General features: G+C 49.5%; 1 protein-coding gene across 2 annotated transcripts in view; it reads right to left on the reverse strand.

Moving 5' to 3' along the window:
* Positions 1 to 17,396, reverse strand: part of PKNOX1 (PBX/knotted 1 homeobox 1) — a 53,530-nt gene extending 36,134 nt beyond the window's left edge. Inside the window, exon 1 of one of the 2 annotated variants that reach the window (XM_045852541.1) lies at positions 17,285 to 17,396. The gene's annotated coding sequence lies outside the window, so the exon portion shown is untranslated. Of the gene's footprint in view, positions 1 to 7,652; positions 7,697 to 17,284 lie in introns of those variants that run through there. The other variant, XM_045852542.1, reaches the window with a different exon arrangement.
* Between the last annotated feature and the right edge of the window lie 2,607 nt (positions 17,397 to 20,003).

Consider the following 20,003-nt stretch of genomic DNA (forward strand, 5'->3'; position numbering starts at 1 on the left):
GGGAGTGCGTGAGAGGCAACCACACACTGGTGTTTCTCTCCCTCTTTCTCCTTCCCTTCCCCTCTCTCTAAAAATAAATAAATACAATCTTAAAAAAACAAACAAAAAACAGAACTTCTGGGCAGACCTGCCCAGTCCTGAGGAGGTGCCCACAAATGGAAACAGAAAGGTGAGGGAACTGTTCTGAGCTCAAAGAGACGGAAAAACAGCCACCACATGCAGCACGTGATCCTGGTTTAAAAAGCAGCTGTGGAAGAAAGCTTAGGAAACTCTGGGGAGACGGTATACACAGTTGGCATGTGCCAGCACGAGAGGCTGAGCGTGGTGGTGGTGGGATAATGCTGTACACTCACGGAAACATCTTTGCTTTGAGGAGCGAGGCTGAGACATTTAGGGGCATGGCCATGGTACCCACCGTTTACTTTAAATGGTCCGCAAGGGCATACACACAAATTGTGGCCGAAGTCAGCATCTGCTGAGTGGAAGTGGGGGGATCGCTGTTCCACTCTTAACTCTGTGTGTTTCAAAATTTTGAAATCAGAGTTTTATTTCAAAAACGTGTAGATTAGCAGTCTTTCTATCAAAACTGGTTAAAACTTCAATATCTGCTATAAATTGGTACAATTGTTCTAAAGGAAAAATTTGAAATTTGTGTCACAAGCTTTGAAAATGTGTGCTTCCTCTACAATGGAACACCATGTGAGGATTTTTTTAAAGGCAATTTTATACGACTAGTGTATGTATATTGTTTGGTAAACAGAGGGGGCAGAGTGCCAGGGTGACCAGTATTCCTACAGGGACCCCAAAGAAGCAGACAGGAGTGACCAGCAGGTGGCACCATCTGCTCAGGACCGGCTGCAAGGGGCGGAGTGGACAGGCAGCCACCACTCGGAAAAGCCATATGCAAATTCATCACTGAGAATTTGTAGAGCTTTCCAAATCCCCCTCCATCAAAACGACAGGCCACATTTTGGTGGTAACATCACCTGGCACCTGCGGGGCAGGCAGGCAAACAGGTCTCGGCAGAATTCACAGTACTCATCCCAGCAGACTGCTCGGGCTTAGGAGGCGGCGCTGTGCTCTGGCCACGGCCTCTGTCAGTCCGCTCAGCCGCGAGACCTCAGACTGCTGGCCCAGGACAGAATCTGAGTGACTGAGTGACACCTGTCAGCAACGGGGAAACAACCAAAGGCCTCTAACCCGAGGATGACTGCCGACCAAGCGGCTCGTCGTCCTTTGTCACAATCTGTTTTATGGGGCAACATGTGAACACCAAAGGCTAACTTAAGATTTAGAAACAATCAATTAATCTTTATTCCTCACCCCCCATTACATGTAAAAATAAGTACCTATTATGTTGAAGCTCAAACAGGTGTCTTAATTTCTTACCACCACCTGGGGCTCTAAAATCCAAGTCTAAGAATTGCCAACCTAATGTACTTATAATAAATACCAGTGTTCCAGGATCAGTTTATCTCCTTTTTATTTCTACAAGTTTCACTCAATTAAAAAAGGATATGTAACTTGCTGAAATTGTCACTTTGGTACCCTTTCAAGAGTTCCAGCCAGACTGATACAAAGCACAACTTTCCAGTCTTCACGCATAGAAATATGAAAACTCACTAGTAATTAAAGAAATGCTAATTTTAAAAAAGATTTTACTTTTAAAAAAGACTTTATTTACTTATTTTTAGAGAGAGGGGAAGAGAGGGAGGAGAGGGAGAGAAACATCAATGTGTGGTTGCCTCTCATGCGCCCCCTGCTGGGGACCTGGCCAGCAACCCAGGCATGTGCCCTAACTGGGAATCAAATCAGCAACCCTTTGGCTTGCAGGCCAGCACTCAATCCACCCAGCCACACCAGCCAGGGGTTATTTACTTTCTAGAGAGGGGGAAGAGGGAGAAAAAGGGAGAGAAACAGCAATGTGTGTAAGATACATTGATCGGGTGCCTCTCTCATGCCCCCAATGGGGGACCTGGCCTGCAACACAGGTATGTGGCCTAACCGGGAATCGAACCAGCGACCGTTTGGTTCATAGGTCAGCACTCAACCCACTGATCCACACCAGCTAGGGCTAATTTTAAAATAATATACTTTTCATCCAGCAATTACTAAATTTAAAACAACCACATTGCCAACAAAGATGAAGTAAAACTTGGAACTCGGAGAGTCCTAGGACCCACAGACTGCCTGACTGGTTTGGAAAGCAGCGAGACCACAGGCAGTCAGTCGTGACAACATATCACCGCCTTCTCAAGTCAACCAGAGAATGTAGCGCTCATGTTGCGACCTTAAAGGCAGACGAAAAGTATGAAACACGGGCCAAATCTGAGAGGCTGACATTTTAAATATTTTTCAACTTTCTAGTCCAAGCTGACTGGAAGAATAAGAGAAGTTTATCAGAAATGGATCAGATATAAACGGACCGGTTGAATTCCACCCGGTGGTGAAGTCTTTCCTGCTCACACCGTACGGATGAATCTGGGAAGGCTGCAGATGGCTGAGCCCACAGAGGCTGGAAAAGAGGGTGCAGTGTGTGGGTCAAAGGGAAGAGGAGGGTGCGGTGTGCGGGTCAGAGGGCAGAGGAGCATGTGGTGTGCGGGTCAGAGGGAGGGGGAAGGCCCTGAGGTTGGCAGGGCCTCATCTGTCCTCCCGGGCACAACTTTCTGGACAATGTGGGTCCCTCTATATTCATCCGAGATGACTTAGTGCCTCAATGGTATCGTTAAGCCCTGTGGAAGATTTAGATTTTTAATATTTTGGTATTTGGCTTCAGAATAATCTACTTGACATTCAAAGTGATTGCCATAGTTAAGAAAATTTAGTGAATTAATCTTAAAGTTTAGCCTTGATTTTAATTTAAAACATATACTTGCATTATTGGTTTTTAGCCATGAGCCATGATCTCTTTTGTAGTGAAGAGGTACAGAAGTAAAATTAACAAAAATTACAAACATTTCTTCATTTATGCAAGTTTATCAACTGTCAGGCACAGTTCTAGTCCCGGGATTACAGCAGTGAGCAGACCAAGTCCCTGACCACAGGGCTTACCCCCTGGGGGACAGGACTGGAAAGTTTGAGAACAAGAGATTCATTGTATGTATAATTTTAAGTTACGAGACCTACCTGAGGTTTTACTTATTTAGGCAGATATATAAAGTGATTAAATGAAACTTAAATCCACTAACCCTGTCTGGTGTGGCTCAGTGGACTGAGTGTCGGCCTGTGAACCAAAGGGTCACCAGTTTGATTCCCAGTCAGGGCACATGACTGGGTTGTGGGCCAGGTCCCCAGTAGGAGGCACAGGAGAGGCAACCACACACACTGATACTTCTCTCCCTCTCTTTCTCCCTCCCTTCCCCTCTCTAAAAGTAAATAAATGAAGTCTGTTTTAAAAAAGCAAAGAAAATTAAATGCACTAAACTTAAAACTATAGCTCCAAATGTGTAAGTTGTGAATGGGACTAATCGTTAAAAATGACATAGTTCATCTGATCACCTTGAGTTGATCAAAGGCTGACTTAAAAGTAGAGTTTAGTTAAAATACACTAAATTTATGAACAGAATTTTTAAAATCTGTAAATTCTACACAAAAGTATAGAAAACTGGCCTGTAACTTTGTAGCTTTTCAATTTTAAAATAACCTCAAATAATCTTTTCTGTGCTCAAACGTCCCACTTGAAAGGACATTAAACGTGGCAAGAAAAGCTAGATGCTAACGACAAGACTTTTATTCGCACTAACAGAAAACGGGAACAGAAGCCCCACGTCATGCACAGAGGGCAGCGGAGTCGGCCACAGCCGCGTCATCACCTGTCGGCGCGGTGAGCAGGCCGGGAGCAGCACAGAGAGGCTCCCAGGAAGCCGCCGGGCGAAAGGCAGGCCCCGCAGCCCGCCGGGCACGTCGCTGCGCCCTCCGTTCGGTCCACACAGATCCCCTTCCTGAGGGTCTTCTCCGTGCGTGCGTGCGGGGCTGGAGCAGCAAACAGCGCAGGAAGCAACCTCGCACGGACGGACGGTGAACTAGTCCCGATGGGTTCCGGTGCACAGACAGGAGACACCCCTGCAGAGCCCGGTCTGCCGGCTCCAGGGCCCGAGCCCCCTCCCACACCTGCGTGACGTGTGACGTTGGACATCTTCCCCGTGGAGGCCTCCTGCACTCGTGGTTAGACTAGTTCCTAAATACGTTATGGCTTTTCTTGCTCCTGTCAACCCTATCTCATTGTCACGATACTGTTTGGTAGACTGCTGAGCACCCAGTGCCCCCGGGCTGTGGGGACTAACTCTACCTGTCAGCTTGACTGGGCCTTCAGTCCTCACAGGTCACGGACACTTTACCAGTTTCTCTTGGTACGTCAGTATCTGTACGTCCTGTAGCTGGGGTCCCAACGAAAATTTCTTTTTTTCTTAGAAACTCAAAAAAATATTATAACACGTATATGGAGGAGTCAAGGTCCATGAATAGCTAATTTACTCTTAAAAGACTTAAGAAGTAGCCCTGACTGCTGCAGCCCCGTGGGCTGGACGTTGTCCCACGGACTGAAAGGTCGCTGGATCAATTCCCGGTCAGGGCCCAGGCCTGCGCTGTAGGCCAGGTTCCCTGTTGGGGGGGTGTGAGAGGCAACCAAGTGATGCTTCACTTTTTCTTCTTCCCTTCTCTAAAAATAGATAAAATCCTTTTTAAAAGACTTAAGAAATAGAACATTTCAAAATATCCTGAATCTACTATGTCTGTCAAGACCTACGTGAGGCACTTTCAAACCTGAGCTGACCTGGCCGCCTCACTCGGAACCTGGAGAACGCAGTGGGAGAGACAACGGGGTGCGACTCCTGGGCCTGTGTCGTCAGCGTCAGCAGGAAGCAGAAGTGCTTGTCCGCAGTGAGGTTCCCCCTCCCATGCTGTGGGGAAGTTCCCCCTCCCACGCTGTGAGAAAGCACCGCCCCCCCCCCTCGGCGCCCCCCCCGCCCCCCCAGTGCGGTGAGGAAGCCCAGGTCTCATGGAGGGCCCACACAGAGATGCTCGGGGCAAGAGCCCCAGCTGACAGCCAGCATCAACTTCCCAATTTGAGAAAATTCCCCCCAAAGACTAGCTCTCAGCCATCGAGCCACCCCCAGCCTCTGCATCTTTCTGGCTGGGGACCCGAACACTGTGACACAGACACAGGCATTTCCACTGCGCCCTCCCCAAGTTCCTAGCCCACAGATTGGGGAGCATCATTAAGTGGTGGTTTCATGCCATTAACAGAGTAATTGGGTTCCCACTGGCAGTAACCAGAACACTCCAGCAGATGCTTTGTTAACGTGGTCCTCAGATTACTGATGCGAAACAGAGGCACAAAGCAGCGAAGGGACCGTTGTGAGGTCAGACCCTGGCTCTGAAGTCCTGCCATTTTTGTCTCACACACTGAGAATACAGTAATGCTGTTTCTGAGATAATTGTGGAACTCGTAAGAAAATCAGGACAGTATTTGACAATCTGTTCACTTTGATTCCTACAAACATTAATTTTATCAATTCAATCTACGAATTATGGTGTCATTCAAAATGGGAAACACTATTTAAAAGAATGAATGAAGGCAATGCATCAGGTAAACACCACGAATGACTTTCAATTGTGGCAAAAATGTAACATTCAGCACTGCACACACATAAGCTGCTCTGCAAACAGTAACAAGTCTAAAGAAAATGACGGCCTGATCCTTGTCTGGAAGACAGGCACCTCCAAAATATGGAAACACAAATTACTGAAAAGGAAAGGGATTCCTCCTTCATGCTCAATCACCATGTACAAGAAATCCATGACATAGTTCTGGCCGATGTGGCTCAGCTGGTTGGGCGTCATCCTGCAAACTGAAAGGTTGTGGGTTTGATTCCTGGTCAGGGCACATGCCTGGGTTTCGGGCTCCATGCTCCACTCCTATTTGGGTACTTGCAGAAAGCAACCAATCGATGTTTCTCTCCCTCCCTTTCTCCCTCCCTTCCCCTCTCTCTAAAATAAAATAAAGGTAAAACATAAAAAAGAAATGTATGATGTAGCAAATGAAACATTCACCTCTCTAAGAGGGAGTGGAGCCCCCCCCATCATATCTCCGTTTTATGAACTCCCACAATGCCCCAGACCTGTCTCCATGGCCACTGTCCCCACCCGAGTCTATTCTCCACACTGCAGCCTCAATAATGGGGTTTCTTAAGACTTGCTTCTTTCCCTCCACTTACCGATTTTCAGAACACTGTGCTGGTTCCCTTGCCTCCAACAGTGACCAGTGAGGCTGTTTTAGTATTATGACCTCATGGGCTTGAACATTTTAAAAATAAGTACAGTTATATTTGTTTATGTTCCAAATTATCCCGTCTTCGGCCAATGCCAGCACTGTCAGTTACCACCCTAGTAATTCTTCACAGCTTTCTTGCTCTCCAGTAAAATGAGACACCCCAGGCTTATCTTCATTTGCTGCCCCAAACCCGGACTCTGCCGTCCATCCAAGAGGCCCCGACTCCCGACAGTGGGAAGAGGTGTGTGGAGACTGCAATGGAGGTGCCGTGCGTGCTCACTGCTACTGACTGGTCCCTGTTTCTAGGCCTTTTTAATGAACAGAAAAAGAAAATTTCTCATACAAATTTTTTAAAAAACAAGTTAACACTGAGAGCTCCAGTTCAAACTTGAGATTACAGAGTATTAACTGCTTTGATTTCATATTTGTACATTTTTTCTCTTACCCTGAAAATCTTGTTTCCTAAAGACAGTACCATAATGACTCATCTATCATATGAGATTATTTACATATATATTTTTTTTTGTTCAAAATAGCGATGTGAACATTACTAACAACGTGAGCACTGAAACCTGGTTAAGGTTTCTGTGCAGTTCTTGCATCTTTAGGCCTCACCCACCGGGGTGGGTGTGCAATCCACTTTGTCCCAAAGTCACCGGAAATAATTCTCTGTGTAGTTGAGCCACCAGCTCAGTATCACGTTAGGTTCTTTTGATCCATTTTGCTCTTAATTTTTAGATACTAGTGTCTCCCACTTTGATTTCATTTTATTTAAAAACTATATAAAACATTCATATGGTTCTATGAACAGATGTGGTCAGAAACCCAATTACAACCCTGTCCCTTCCTTCTACAATACGACACCCCATTTTAACTAGCCTAATTTCACCTTCCTTTTTTATTATAAGCATATATTCACACGCCTCTCTCGGATAAAGGTGCACACTCTACTCACAGTTCCGAGCCTTACTTTTTTCACATGCTGTACCCTAAAGATGCTTCATAGCAGGTTAGTGGTCACCTCCACCCCTGTTAAAAGCTGCAGAGTGAGTCCTCTGAAGTGAGGCTTACCAGGGTTTATTTAACCAGTCCCCTACTGTGGATATGGCCCTTTTTCCAAGTCTTTAAAGGGATCCTCTGGAAACCTAGATCTGATCATAATACACCCATTTAAAACCTGTCAGGGGGTTCCTACTGCCTCCCAGACACAAGTCATAAAAATTAACACAGCCACTGACTGTCCAGCATGATTGGGCTCTTTACCTGTCCTCCTCCCGCACCCCCCCCACCGTATAACCCCCACATCAGGCCCTTCCAGGTTCTCTGGAGCCCTGTACCACCCCCACCCCACAACACACAACCTCTTCACACACTATCCTACCTCTGTCTGGAACGGTCTTCTTCCTCCTCGTCCCCTCGTCCATTCCCGGACCCGGGGCAGTCATACCCACCTTAGGAAGGCTATCCCTAACCTTCGACCCACAGTTCGGAGCACACCATGCAGTTGTCACTCTCCATGCATTTGGATGATTCTTTGATTAGCCTTTACTACTTCCCAGCAGCTGGGAACCCTGTTTGGTACACAACGGGCGCTCAATAATGCTTTTGTTCAGTGAATGCTTGCTACAACTCATACAGTACAGGTATTATCTGTTCCAGGAAAAGTCTGATCTAACTCACGCATCAGTGCCTACTGCCTTATTGAGGAGATAAATCTTTGGCAACTTTTTCAATTACGTCTAAAGTTACTGATCTGTACAGATTTTCTACTTTTAAGGCCAATTCTGGTCATTTATGTTTTCCTTAGAAACCATCCACAGCTCTTCAAATTATTACCATCAACTTACACATGGTGTGTTCTTATCTGTAAAATTTTCTTATCTGTTGTTACATCCCTTTTGTAAACACTGTGTTCTCCTTTCTTCTTAATCCAATTTGCGAAAGCAGAAACAGTCCTTACTACAGACTATTTTCTTTCATTTTATTTTCCTGGTTTCTGGCGCCGAAAGCTTAATCACCTTTCTTGTTCTCTAATGAACGCAGCTGAGACACTTTCTGTTTCCTGGTAACGTTTTTTGCCTCATCCTATGAGCTGTGGTATACGGTGCTCTGTCATTCATTTACAGAGTCTGAAAATAGTTTTCAGTCTCCTCTTTAAGAGATATAAGGGGGTTTTAACATTTACAGGTAGATATTTTTAGCTATTCACTCACTCTTTGGCTCTAGCTGGGTTGCACTGTGGTCTAAGAATCTGGCCTATAGAACTTACTTTTTGAAATGGGATTTTTCTGTGTGGCCGGTTTTGTTCAATGTCCCATGTAATTGAAGAGAATCTATATTTTGTTCGTTGGGCACAAATTTCTGTGCATACCCATTAGCCATGTTATTTAAATCCTTGACATCAGTGGTTCTCAGCAAGAACCAACTGCCGCCCCACGGGGACATGCTCAGCGTCCAGAACCATTTCTGGTTCTCAGGAGGAGGGAAAGGGACAGCTACCGGTATCCACCGAGCAGAAGCCGGGGAGGCTGCTAAATATCCCACAGCGCACGGGACGGCTCCTGACCAGGGGAACCTGGCCCCACCACCACCAGGCCAGGCCGAGAACCCCCGCCCCACATCCCTTTACCTCCGCGCCCCTCCGTGTGTGTGCGGCTTGCTCGGTGTTCCAGTGCCGTGCGCCCCCGTGTGCGGGGCTGTCAACTTCTCCTGTTCCCATCAACCTTTGTTGTACGTATTTCCACAGCTCCTGATGTTAGTGTATGCGTATTAACTGTACCTTTGGGCAGTCTGAGGTATTTCTGCAGCGTGTTTCCCTGTGAGTCTACTTTTATCTGGTATTAATACTGCAAAGCCTGCTCTGCTGGGACTTCCACAGTTTTCCAGCCCTTTGTTCCCTACCTCCTTGCGGGAGTTTTAGATGTACCACTCACACACCGAATTTAGCTAGATTTCTTTCTTTCTTGTTTACTAAATATGGAGTTTTTATCCCCTGGGAGACTGAACCCTTTAAGACAAACGGTGACTGCTGGTAAGTGAGGGCTTGTTCGAGCCATCTCAGTTGTTTTCTACTGTAGCAAGCAAGCTTCCTCGTTTTCTCCTCTCCGTAACTCCCTTTTGTGGAAATGACTAAGTTCTCCATTGCTCCATTTCCCCTCTGGCATTTTGGGGTGAAACATCTTCAGTCTTCTGTGGCTCACCCTCCCACGGCCTAAAACCACCACCGACATCCAGGTTGCTCTCCCCAGCAACCCTTGTTCCGTCAAGGAAACGCAAACGTCCGCTCATCGCGCACTTCACCGCGCGCTCCTCAGTGTTGGACGCTGAGACCCACCACCACCTTTGTGGTTCAGTGCAGGTAGTGAGTAGCAATAATCAGGGACGCAACCTCTAGGACCCTCTGAGAACATTTTTTTAAACCCTAAAATGAATTTCAGGGCATTTAAAGGTTGAACTTTATTATCTGTGGGTTTCACTTAGCTGTAATGCTTCATTCCCAATTATTGCCAGGTAACCAGTACAATACCATAAATAAACACATACATACACCTTTGATACTCTATATACTCTATATAATCATACAATGTTATGATGCCTCTTTTTAATAGACCTCAGATTTACCACAGCATCTTACAGCAACCATTTTTGAACATATTATTTGACTAGTCTGTACACTTGATAATTTTAATGACATCCTATCAAGAATATAGCTACAAAGAAAAAATATTCAAATGCTTTGTACTATAATTGTCACCTTCAAAAGAGATGTGAAGGCAAAAAAAAGAAGTATGAGGGAGGAGTCTAGAAAGAAAAAAAGAAGCCTGATGACCCAAAGACCCACGAGGCAGCCGTGGCCCGGCCCCACCGAGGTGCAACCCCTTCCCTGGCCCCTGGCCCCACGGCCCCCAGCACCTCTCAGCCCAGCTGGGGCCTGCTCTCCAGCGGCCTATTTGCACTGTGCTCCTCGGCCCCCAGTGTGGCCCACAGGAGGGCCCCCGAGGAAGGAGCCCTCCTTGCTTTTCTGGTGGCATCTGGGTCTCAGAACAACTGCTTCTGGACAAGGTGGTACCCATACCCAAGTATCCCACTCCACATGCTAACTTCTCCAGCAAAGCAGTTTCTGCGGGCTCAGACGCCAACAAAAGGGAAAAACAAAGGAGCGATGAAGCAATGAGAACTGGTCGCAAAAGCAAAGATCTCTAGATACAGCTGTCAGGATTTGTTCACGTGGATTCCTTCATGATTCTAACTACAATTCGAGAGCTACCCACACAGGCCGTTTCCGCACAGGTGTCATTATATGCCAGTCGCAGCAAGACACCGTCTAAGGGACAGTATCCTACCCTCCCCTTTATTACTCCCATTGCCCCGACAGACTTATTCTATTTGATTCCATTTCTCCAGACCGACTTGGACTTGTTGCAGCTGAGAACTGACTGCGGGGTCAGCAAACTCCTCTGTCAAGGGCCAGCTGGCGGGTGCTTATTTTAGGCTTTGTGGGCCCATGCTGTCTCTGGTGTATATTTTCTTCCTTCACAATGTACCGTGAATGGCTCTACTGGCACCTGGCCTAGAGGCCTGTAATTTGCCAAATGCTGGCCTAAAATATAGCTGTCCAAAGATATGTTCATAACTTCTTTTACCCATCAAAAATTTGCTGTTTGGGGGACATCGAGTCTTCTGCATATTTCACTTAATCTCCAGACGTGCCGATGCAGTAAAGCCACTCCCTCCTTGGGGGCAGCCACACCTAGCGAGGGCTTCCCTTCTCAGCGGGGTGACTAACTCCCCGGCTGATATCAAAGCTGCTTCACCTCCGGGGCATGACCGCCTACGCCACAGCAGTGCAGGAGATTCCAGGGTCCCCGCGGCGCTCTGGTCTGCACGAGATGGCCGAGATGCCGGGAAGCCAGAAAGGGACTGGGGACACAGTGAGAGTCAAGAGACACTGGCAAACGGCATCCCCAGATTTTCTTGGTGGTTACTAAGCTTTCCTCAAAGCATTTAACTGATGATTGTTTTCCAAACTAAACCTGCTAATATTATTAATAAAGCAAGCTCTCAAGAATCCAAGAAAACTATTAAAATTGTACACTCAAAAAGGAGGTCTTTTCCAAGATACCTTTTAGAATACTAAACTGACGGTCACTACAGCTCAGTGAGTTCTGACCACCTGCCCCCTGTCTCCTGTCCTGGCGTCCTTCACATCCCTTACCCCAATGACGCATTCTGAGGACAACGTGTGCCAAGAAATCACTTTATTTTTCAAACAAGGTTTGGGGAAGTACCACTTGAAGTTTAATATTCAAATGAAATCAAAGATATTACATTGTTAAAAACCTTCCAAAAAAACGTATTTCTAAGCCAAAGATCCACATGTGTTCACTAACGATACAGCAAAATTCTAACCACAAAGGTGTTTTAATGGTTTTAGGACCTGTTTTAGTAGATTCGGAGCTAGATAACTATTACAGGTGGTGGAATTTCAGTTCGCATCACAGCTCTGTGTTTGAGAGCCTGACCATCACTGACACCAGTAAAAGCCGATACTCATCCCTTCACAAGGTACTTGTTACTACGGGTCAACGAACACATTTTATGGACAATGTGAACCCCGCCCTCCGAGACAAGGGTCCCCTCGCACAGTCCTTCTTCCTAGGGCACGGTCTGTGCTGGGGGACTGCGTCTCAGAAATGGGCCCAGCAGCGATACTGCCCTACCCATGTCCCCTGGGACCCTAACTAGGCTTGTTGGGCCAGTGGATAAAATAAACACAGAAAATGATCAAAAACAAGATGCTCACAAGGTTCTGCAACATCAGGCGTGGACATAAAATAATCAGAAAAAAACAATCACAAAATTGTGAAGCTATCTTAAATATTTAAAATGAAAAACATTGGACTATTGTACCTGGACTATGTAAACATACGAAGACATACAATATTGACTAAAAATACAAAATAGCTTAACTGATTAATACATAAAAGTGTACACATGTCCTGTGAAACTCAGCTTCCACCCCATACCTTTAGGGAAAGGCTGTTCTGGATCAACCAAGGGATGAATTTTACCCCCAGGAAAGACTGGGCGACATCGGAAGACATTTATAACTGCCGCAGCCGGGGCTCGAGCCTCACCGGCACGTTGGGGGGACCAAGGATGCTGCTACACCTCACAGCGCACAGGACGGCCCCCGCAGGGCGGGCGTCCCCAGCCCCGGGTGTCAACAGCGCCCTTTCCTTACTGCTCTCACTGCCGCCCCAAAGGGCCACAGGGGCACTTCCACTTGTGCTGCAGCAAATTCTGCTGAAATAAACATTTGTTTTTTAAAAAGTATATATAAATACATAACTGAATTTAGAAGAATACAAAATTAAATTCCTAATTTTTAGAGCGAAAAGCACAAGCCTTGATAAAATGTCTTAGACAAAACATAACATATACTGACAGATTAACAGGGTCTCATTGATACATTATTTTTGCAAAAGTCTAATCAGACTGCTCTGCAAACTGCAATCACAGTCCCTACCAAATCCACAGTCTCCTTGGAGTGACCCCGCCCCACTGCAGACCCCAATGAAAAGGGGCAGCCGTGCAGAGGGCAGGAGCCCACCCCTCCCCGGGACAGATCAAGGCCGCCGCCTGTCGGAGGGTGGGGTGAAAGCGAGCTCTGTCCCATCCTCCCCGTGGGGTGCTGGGAGCCAGGAGGAAGAGGTGGGAGAGCCGAGCCTGAGCTGTGGGCAGCGGGGAGGAAAGACGCAACTGCCAGGGAGCGGAGCAGACGGGAGAGCTGGAGTCCAACCGGGTCAGAGGGCCAAGACCCCAGGGGGCAGCCAGATCCTGCCAGGGCCCAAACCGAAGCTCCACTGGCCCCAAGGCTCGGCACTACAGTGGTCCCTGCAATCCTGCTAGATTTCCATTTTCCTTATCTTTGCTGGGCCCCAGACCCCTGGACTTCATGAAGTCAGCCTGCTCCCTGCCATTCTGAGACTTCACTAAAACTATCGCTCTGTGCCAGTCACAGGTGGCAAACAAGAAAAGCAGCATTCCCAGCAAACATGCCCACAGCCTCACCTCGCATGGTTTTACTGGACCAGACAAGTGCAAGACACCTGCCTTTTGGGTGATGACATCACCCGGAGCAGAAAGGGTCTCCCAGCATAGGAGTGCCGCCAGCCCACGATGAGCAGCTCACCCTCAGGGAAGGGAGGGCAGGGCCTGGTAACTGGACCTGTCAGGATGACTGATCCGATCATTTAGAGAAAGAGCCAAGACAACACAATAAATCCAAAATGTTAGCTAGCTAGCTCACACAGGCCCTCCGTCTCTCGACCTGGTGCATCAGCAGTTTTCTACATTTGGAAAAAGCTCAAGGAATCCTACACAGAGTTAAGCAGCTGTTCTGTCTCCTCCCCAGGTCCCCTGGCCATCCGAGGGGCCTTCCCAGAAACAGTTAATAGACTGGCTGGCCCGAGTGGGGTAGGTGGGGTGGGCAACACGCCACCAACACAAGGGGCCGCGGGCGGCTGGCACTGCTCTGCGCACACTCTTGTGGGCGGGACAACGTGGCAGATGCAGTAGGCTCATTTGACAGCCTTTGCAGCCAGGCCTTTCCACCAAATGATCATGTCAATCAACGCCTGCTTTCCAGCTCGAACTTTTTCTACACTCTACTTCCACTTTCTGTGTTGAAGGGGAACAGAGCTTGTGACCCCAAAATATGCCACTTTGGGATCCTGATTTTCAGCTGGTTAATTTTAAGAAACAGCACACCTGGGAGAAACCGGAAAACCCAGAAGTTACCCCTCGTAAAAAACAATTCGATTTGTAAAGGCTATCTCCATCACTGTTTCTGGCCTCCCTGCACTGTCAGAGGAAAAGGCAGGAACTTAACCTGCAAAACCACCTAACCCAGGTTTTCAGTGCTCTGCCTGGTGCCCTCCCATAACCGACCCTCCACCATCTTCTGTCGCTAGCTGAAGGCGGTACCTAGGATGACAGCTTCCACCATTTGGGCAAGTTACGCAGCGTTTCTAGTCTGTCCAATGTATATATGTTACTAAACTTTACTGTGTTTTTCTCCTACTAATCTTTCTTCTGTTAATTTGATTATTAGTCCAGCCAGAAGAACTTGAAGGGTAGAGGATTTCATTTCATTTTTCCTCCCCAACAGTGTCTTCTTAAATAGCCAGTATAAACGGAAAGAAGAGTAACTCATCTCAGCTAGCGACCGCCACAGTGATCTAACACAGCGATGGTCAACAGGGTGCTGCAAGAATTTCTCAAACATGCAGCACCTGACTACTCAGGCAGGGTCACTGACCTCTTCTCGCTCAGACTGTCAAATTAAAAACCGACAACAGCCAATATTACAAAAGCTGCCAGGTGTGAATCTATTTTCTTATCAGATAGGCAAAAAATGTACTTTTTGCCATCATACAAAAAGGGCTGACAGTCACTGGTCTAAGACAGCACCCCCACCCCCATGGCTCCTGCGGCTGCCCTTACCCTCGCCCGGTGACCCCAGACTGTTTGTAGTTCCTTGTCCCCACTGTCATCCGTGCAATGATCTAAAGAACGGGAAAAAGGGCACACACGTATTCCTACTAATGGATGGGCTGAGGGCAAAATGACTCCTGATGCAGAAGTTCTGAACTTGATGTCTGTGAACCTGAGTGAGGAAAAACATCACATCTTGATTTGCAATAACCTCTGGCTGAAATCTAGTCCTCACTCAGTTAAGAGGTTAGACATTGAATCCTGGAGTTTCAGCAGTACCTGGAGCTTTTTCACCAAAAGAGTCCACTAATATCTTCACAAAGCATAACAGTTGCGTCAGAAAATCTCAAACTGTCGGTCTGCTTATCGACACTGCAAAGGAATTAATTACTGGAGCCAGCATGCAGTCTGGTACTAATTCAGCTAATAAAGGGCACATGAGAAACTTGATCACCATTTGGGCTCAATATTTTAATAACTGTCCTTCAGAGTACCAGGTTCTCTTCTGGATGCCACTGCATCTAAAACATCTTCCTGGAGGGCCCAGGGGCCAAGCGGAACACAGGGAAGGAACCCGACGGCAGATGGTTTGCATCAGTAGCAGTTTCAGGGTTTTCATCCAAACGGTTTCAAAATGCTTAACAATTTGCAACAAAAATGAAAGTTGTAATTAGAATGTTACTGCTCTGGTAGTACTTTTCTACAGTTGCACTACACTGACACAACTGTAAACAGATTAAACCAGGGGACAGGAACCAACAACTCAGGTTTGCACCCAGCGTCATCCACCATGCCCCCGCCTTCTGGCACCTAAATCACAAGCCCAGCACCTGACCTGTCCAGTCCTGGGCCTCCGTCCACCCATGCCCACGTCCACTTCCAAGCCTCTGAGCAGGAAGCTCCCTCCATGGCTGGGTAAGAAAAAGCCCCACGTCAGTCCCTAACACACAATGGCACACTGTGCATTCCACCAAATACCGTAACTGGATGATGCACGTACCACTCACTCTCCAGGCAGTAAATTAAGGAAAAAGCGACGACAGGCAGATAGATGTGAGTCACTCTGCCATCCTCCAAATCCATGTACCAGATGTGTGTGCATCGCCAGTAACTACCAGCAAACATTTTATTTCACTTCAATTCTTCCTTGTAATATTTAGAATATATTGTAAAATATTATGTACTTTACTAAAACATGATATATAGTATAAACATACTGAATATGTAAAATATTACCTTTTTTGACACATCAGGAAAAAAAAAAGTTATACCCAACTAAAGCTTTCTTTTACCCCAGAGTGGAACGTGCTCACTTCCTAAGGAAAAACTGGTAGCTTTCACAGAAAGCTGACTCTTAGCTTCCGTTATTAAATTACACCCCTGACGCATCAGACACATCCTGGGTGGCTGCAAGGCTGTGCTCAAGCGCCAAACGCACATCTGGTTACGGACAGCTCCCCCCGCCCAAACCCACACACACCAACTGTCTGCCTTCTGCCCTCACCACGGATTCCGATGCCAGCAATGCATGTAAGAAATATTTGGGGGTCACAGATCACGACGGAGCCCTAACTGGTGTGGCAGAACCACTTAACAGGGCATTTCCAGAGCCATCAGGATGAAATAAAGCAGACTCAACTTTTCCTAATATTTCCGAAGTGACTCACTCCTTTCTAAAGGAATGTGAAATTCCGGCGAGCGCTTCACCGTGTCCGACACTTGTACACACTATTTCAAATTGGCCGTTAAATACCAGCGCTAGCTCCGCAACGAATTCCGAAACAGGCACCTTGGCCCGAAGCACACAGCCCGGCTCCCTCTCGAGGCCACACCTCCGGGGCTCCACCGGACCCTGCTCCACCCCGCCGACCCCGGCATGGCCAGCGAGACCTGCACTGCCCGAGGCCGGGACTGATCCCTCCAACAGCCGCAACCGCCATCTTCCCGCCTAGCGCCCCGCAGAGAACCCCCCAGTGTCTGAACCAAAGGCGCGGCCCAAGCGGCAGGCAAGCTGACCCCTCCTCCGCGCGCCCCCGCGCCCTCACGCCGGCCCCGCCCCCCGCGCGCCCCTGGCTTGGCCCCGCCCCCGCCCGCGCGTCCCCCCACTCCTGCCCCGCCCCCGCCCGCGCAGGGGCGCGCGCCGCGTTCCTTAAGGGACGGTTAGGAGCGCGCGCCTCACAGCGGGCCCCGCACAGCGGCAGCGACGGCGGCAGAGCCTTCCAGAAATTTCCGCGTCCGTAAACCCACACTAAGAAACAAGCTGGGCGCGCCCCCGCGGCTGCCCGGCAGATAGCGCCCCTCCCCGCGGCCTTGGTTCCCCTCCCCCACTCGCGCCCCCTCCCCGCCCCCTGCCCCGGGCGGCGGGTCCGGCTCGGCCCTCCCAGGCGGCGGCGGACCACGGAGACCCAAGCGGTGGCGACGGGGCGGCGGCCGCGGCGCCGGCGGGCCGGCGTGATTGATAGGGACGGGGCGGCGGAGCGGCGGCGGCGGCGGAGCGGTTGAGTGACAGCTTACCTGGGTGCCAATCTTCATCACACTGACAAGCGGCTGCAGCAATCGGGACCCGCAGTGCCGCGCCCGCGTCCAACCGTCACGCCGACGCTGGGCCACGCGACACAGCCTCGCTCAATGGGAGGAGGGCGACGCCGACGCGCGCGGCATCAATATTCAGAGACGGGGCGGGGCCATCCGGGGCCGGGCCCCGCCCCGCCCCTGCGCCGCAGAGGCGTGGGGCGTGGCCTGAGTTCCGGGGGTGGAGAGGCAGGCGGGGGCGGGCGGGGGCCGGCTCCGCCCCCGCCTCGCGCCCGAGCCAGGCCCCGCCCCCAACTGGCCGAGCTTCCCGCCTCCCGACTCTGCAGCTGAAGGCGTGACCTGGGCGGGCGCCACGCCCCCTCCGCTTGCTTTCCAGCGGCCGGGAAAGATTTGTGGAGCGGGCTCGGGTGGGAAGAGCCTTGCGGGAGGAGATGCAGACCCCACTCCGCACGTCCTGCTGCAGGTGGGACTGGGCGGATCCCGGCTGCCCTCAGAGACCTTTGGAGGCCGGGCCGTGCAGGTGTCCGCGCCGAGTCCGCCCAGCTTGCGCGCGCCCCCTTTGTGTGCAGGCCCGCGGCAGCCTCCGCCTTCTCCTCGTGGGCGCGGGCTGGGACTGCACAGCGGGTGCGCACGTGTGCCCAAAGCCGCGGTCTCTGCCCAGCGACTGGCCTGGCCCCGGGCACCGTCTGTCCCGGGGGTGCGGTTTCCAGCTACCGCTGCAGGCACGCCTCTCTGGTCTGGCGCTTTGCCTTCAGTATACCTGTACCCCAGGTGACCCGAGCTGGCCCTATCAGCAGGTGAAGGGGGGACAGGGAAAATGTGGTCTGTATTTAAAGGTGAAGACTGTCACAGTACACCTACTGGTCTCGTCGGTGGCATTGCTCTCCAAGACGTTAAGGGAAGGCATCACCGACCGGAGTACAGAAGCACAGGGTTTGTCCAACTGGCCATTTTTGCAGGAACATTCCCACCAGGTGGGATTGCTGTACAGAGTTGATATACAGCTCGGAGAATGGATGCTCGGCAGGCCTGCCAGGATGGGAATGTGAGGCTGGAGGGTGCCTGGGGTCGGTCGGTCTTGAACAGTCCAGGAAGACATTCCTCATAAATCTTCAGGGCTGCATAAACCCATGAACTCACAGGTAGAGTCTGCATGGCATTGCAGAACCACATTTTCCAGAGAGTACTCTAGGCCTGAGTAGGGGGAGGCCAGTAAGCCACTGACCTGGGTGGAAAGATGGAGGTGATACCAAAAACTCAGTGAATCAAACCCACTATGTAATGTACAGGGCCCAGTGCAGAATGGAAATGCCCACCAAGTGTGGGCCCTTCTGAGGACAGGAGCCTATGTGACTGCGCTGGTCCCACACTGCCATAAGTGGCCCTGGCCTCACCTCACCCTGGTCTCCGCCCTGGTCTGAAGCTTTCATCTGGTTCCCATTAAGTGAAGCAGCAGGGGTTTGGGAACAGAGAAGACATAGTGTACGCAGTCACCCTAGAGCGTGGTGTACGTCACAGGCAGATTTGGCCCAGGCCCTGCCCACCCACCATCAGATCTGCCCTCTGTGTTCTGGTCATCTTTGCCTCTGTACCCTCGTGATCTGTCTTTCCTTCTTTTCACGGGGCTATCTCCAGAAAAAAGAGGAAGGGCTTGAAACACCATCAGTAATCACCTCCAGGTTTTGTGGCCCTGATGCTCACACATTTGGGAGGCCTTATTTAGGAAAAATAAAAATAAAAATTAGGTACATGTGTAGCCTTTGCCTCCACTCATGGCACACCAGGTGGTTTCTTAACAAAAAAAAATTGTATGTAACCAGCATTCTGGCTCCTCTCCAATGTCTTTTCTAGAGTTGTTACTATTGTCCCAAGAACTGTATTTAGGTGTGTGAAATAAACAGCCACATATAAATACTCGTAGATACACTCAGACCTACAGCCAGTGCCGTCAGGCTGAGAGGCGGGGGAGACGGGCACATAGGTGGGACAGGTAGACAGGCAGAGCACTTTTGAGAGAAGCCACAGGGAAAGGCCAGGAGAACTCTGCTAAGGCGCCGGCAAGCCTGTCCCAGGCGGGAAGATGCAGTTCTGTAGGGCCGCACGGACTCTGCCTGTGGCTGCATGATGTTGGAACAACCCTGAAGATTTATGTCAAGTTATGCAAAAGAAAAGTTAGGCCCAGACCCTGTCTCGCAGAGCTTACAATCCAGTGCCCAGTGGCAGATGGACGGAGGGCCTCAGCTCCTTGCTGGCTTTGCCTGAGGGTTATGTTCAGTTTCTCACCACTGGGACCTCTCCATAGCGAAGCTCATGACACGGCAGCTTGCTTCATCAAAGCCGCCAAAGACCGGAGCCCGTTAGGAAGACAGAAGTTACGTCTTATATGAAGTAATCCCAAAAGTGGCATTCCATCGCCTTTGCCTATTCCTTTGGTCGGAAGCAAGCCACACTCAAGGGCAGAGATCCCATGAAGTCGTGAACACTAGAAAGAGGATTGCTGGGGATCATCTGCATGCCACCTATTTTCTTTGTCTGTGTGAAAGAGACCATTGTGGATGTCATCAAAGGAGCCCTGGGCTTTTGCTCCAAAGCCCCAGGTGGGAAGTCTGTCCATGCCACCTACCACATGACGCTGAATGAGGCCGGTTCCCCTCCCTGGGGTCCAGCGTCCTCCATCTTCAGTGGGAACAATGGTACATCT

Source organism: Phyllostomus hastatus, unplaced genomic scaffold (assembly GCF_019186645.2).
Source record: "Phyllostomus hastatus isolate PE091 unplaced genomic scaffold, TTU_PhHast_1.1 phas_contig_948, whole genome shotgun sequence".
Classification (NCBI taxonomy): domain Eukaryota; kingdom Metazoa; phylum Chordata; class Mammalia; order Chiroptera; family Phyllostomidae; genus Phyllostomus; species Phyllostomus hastatus.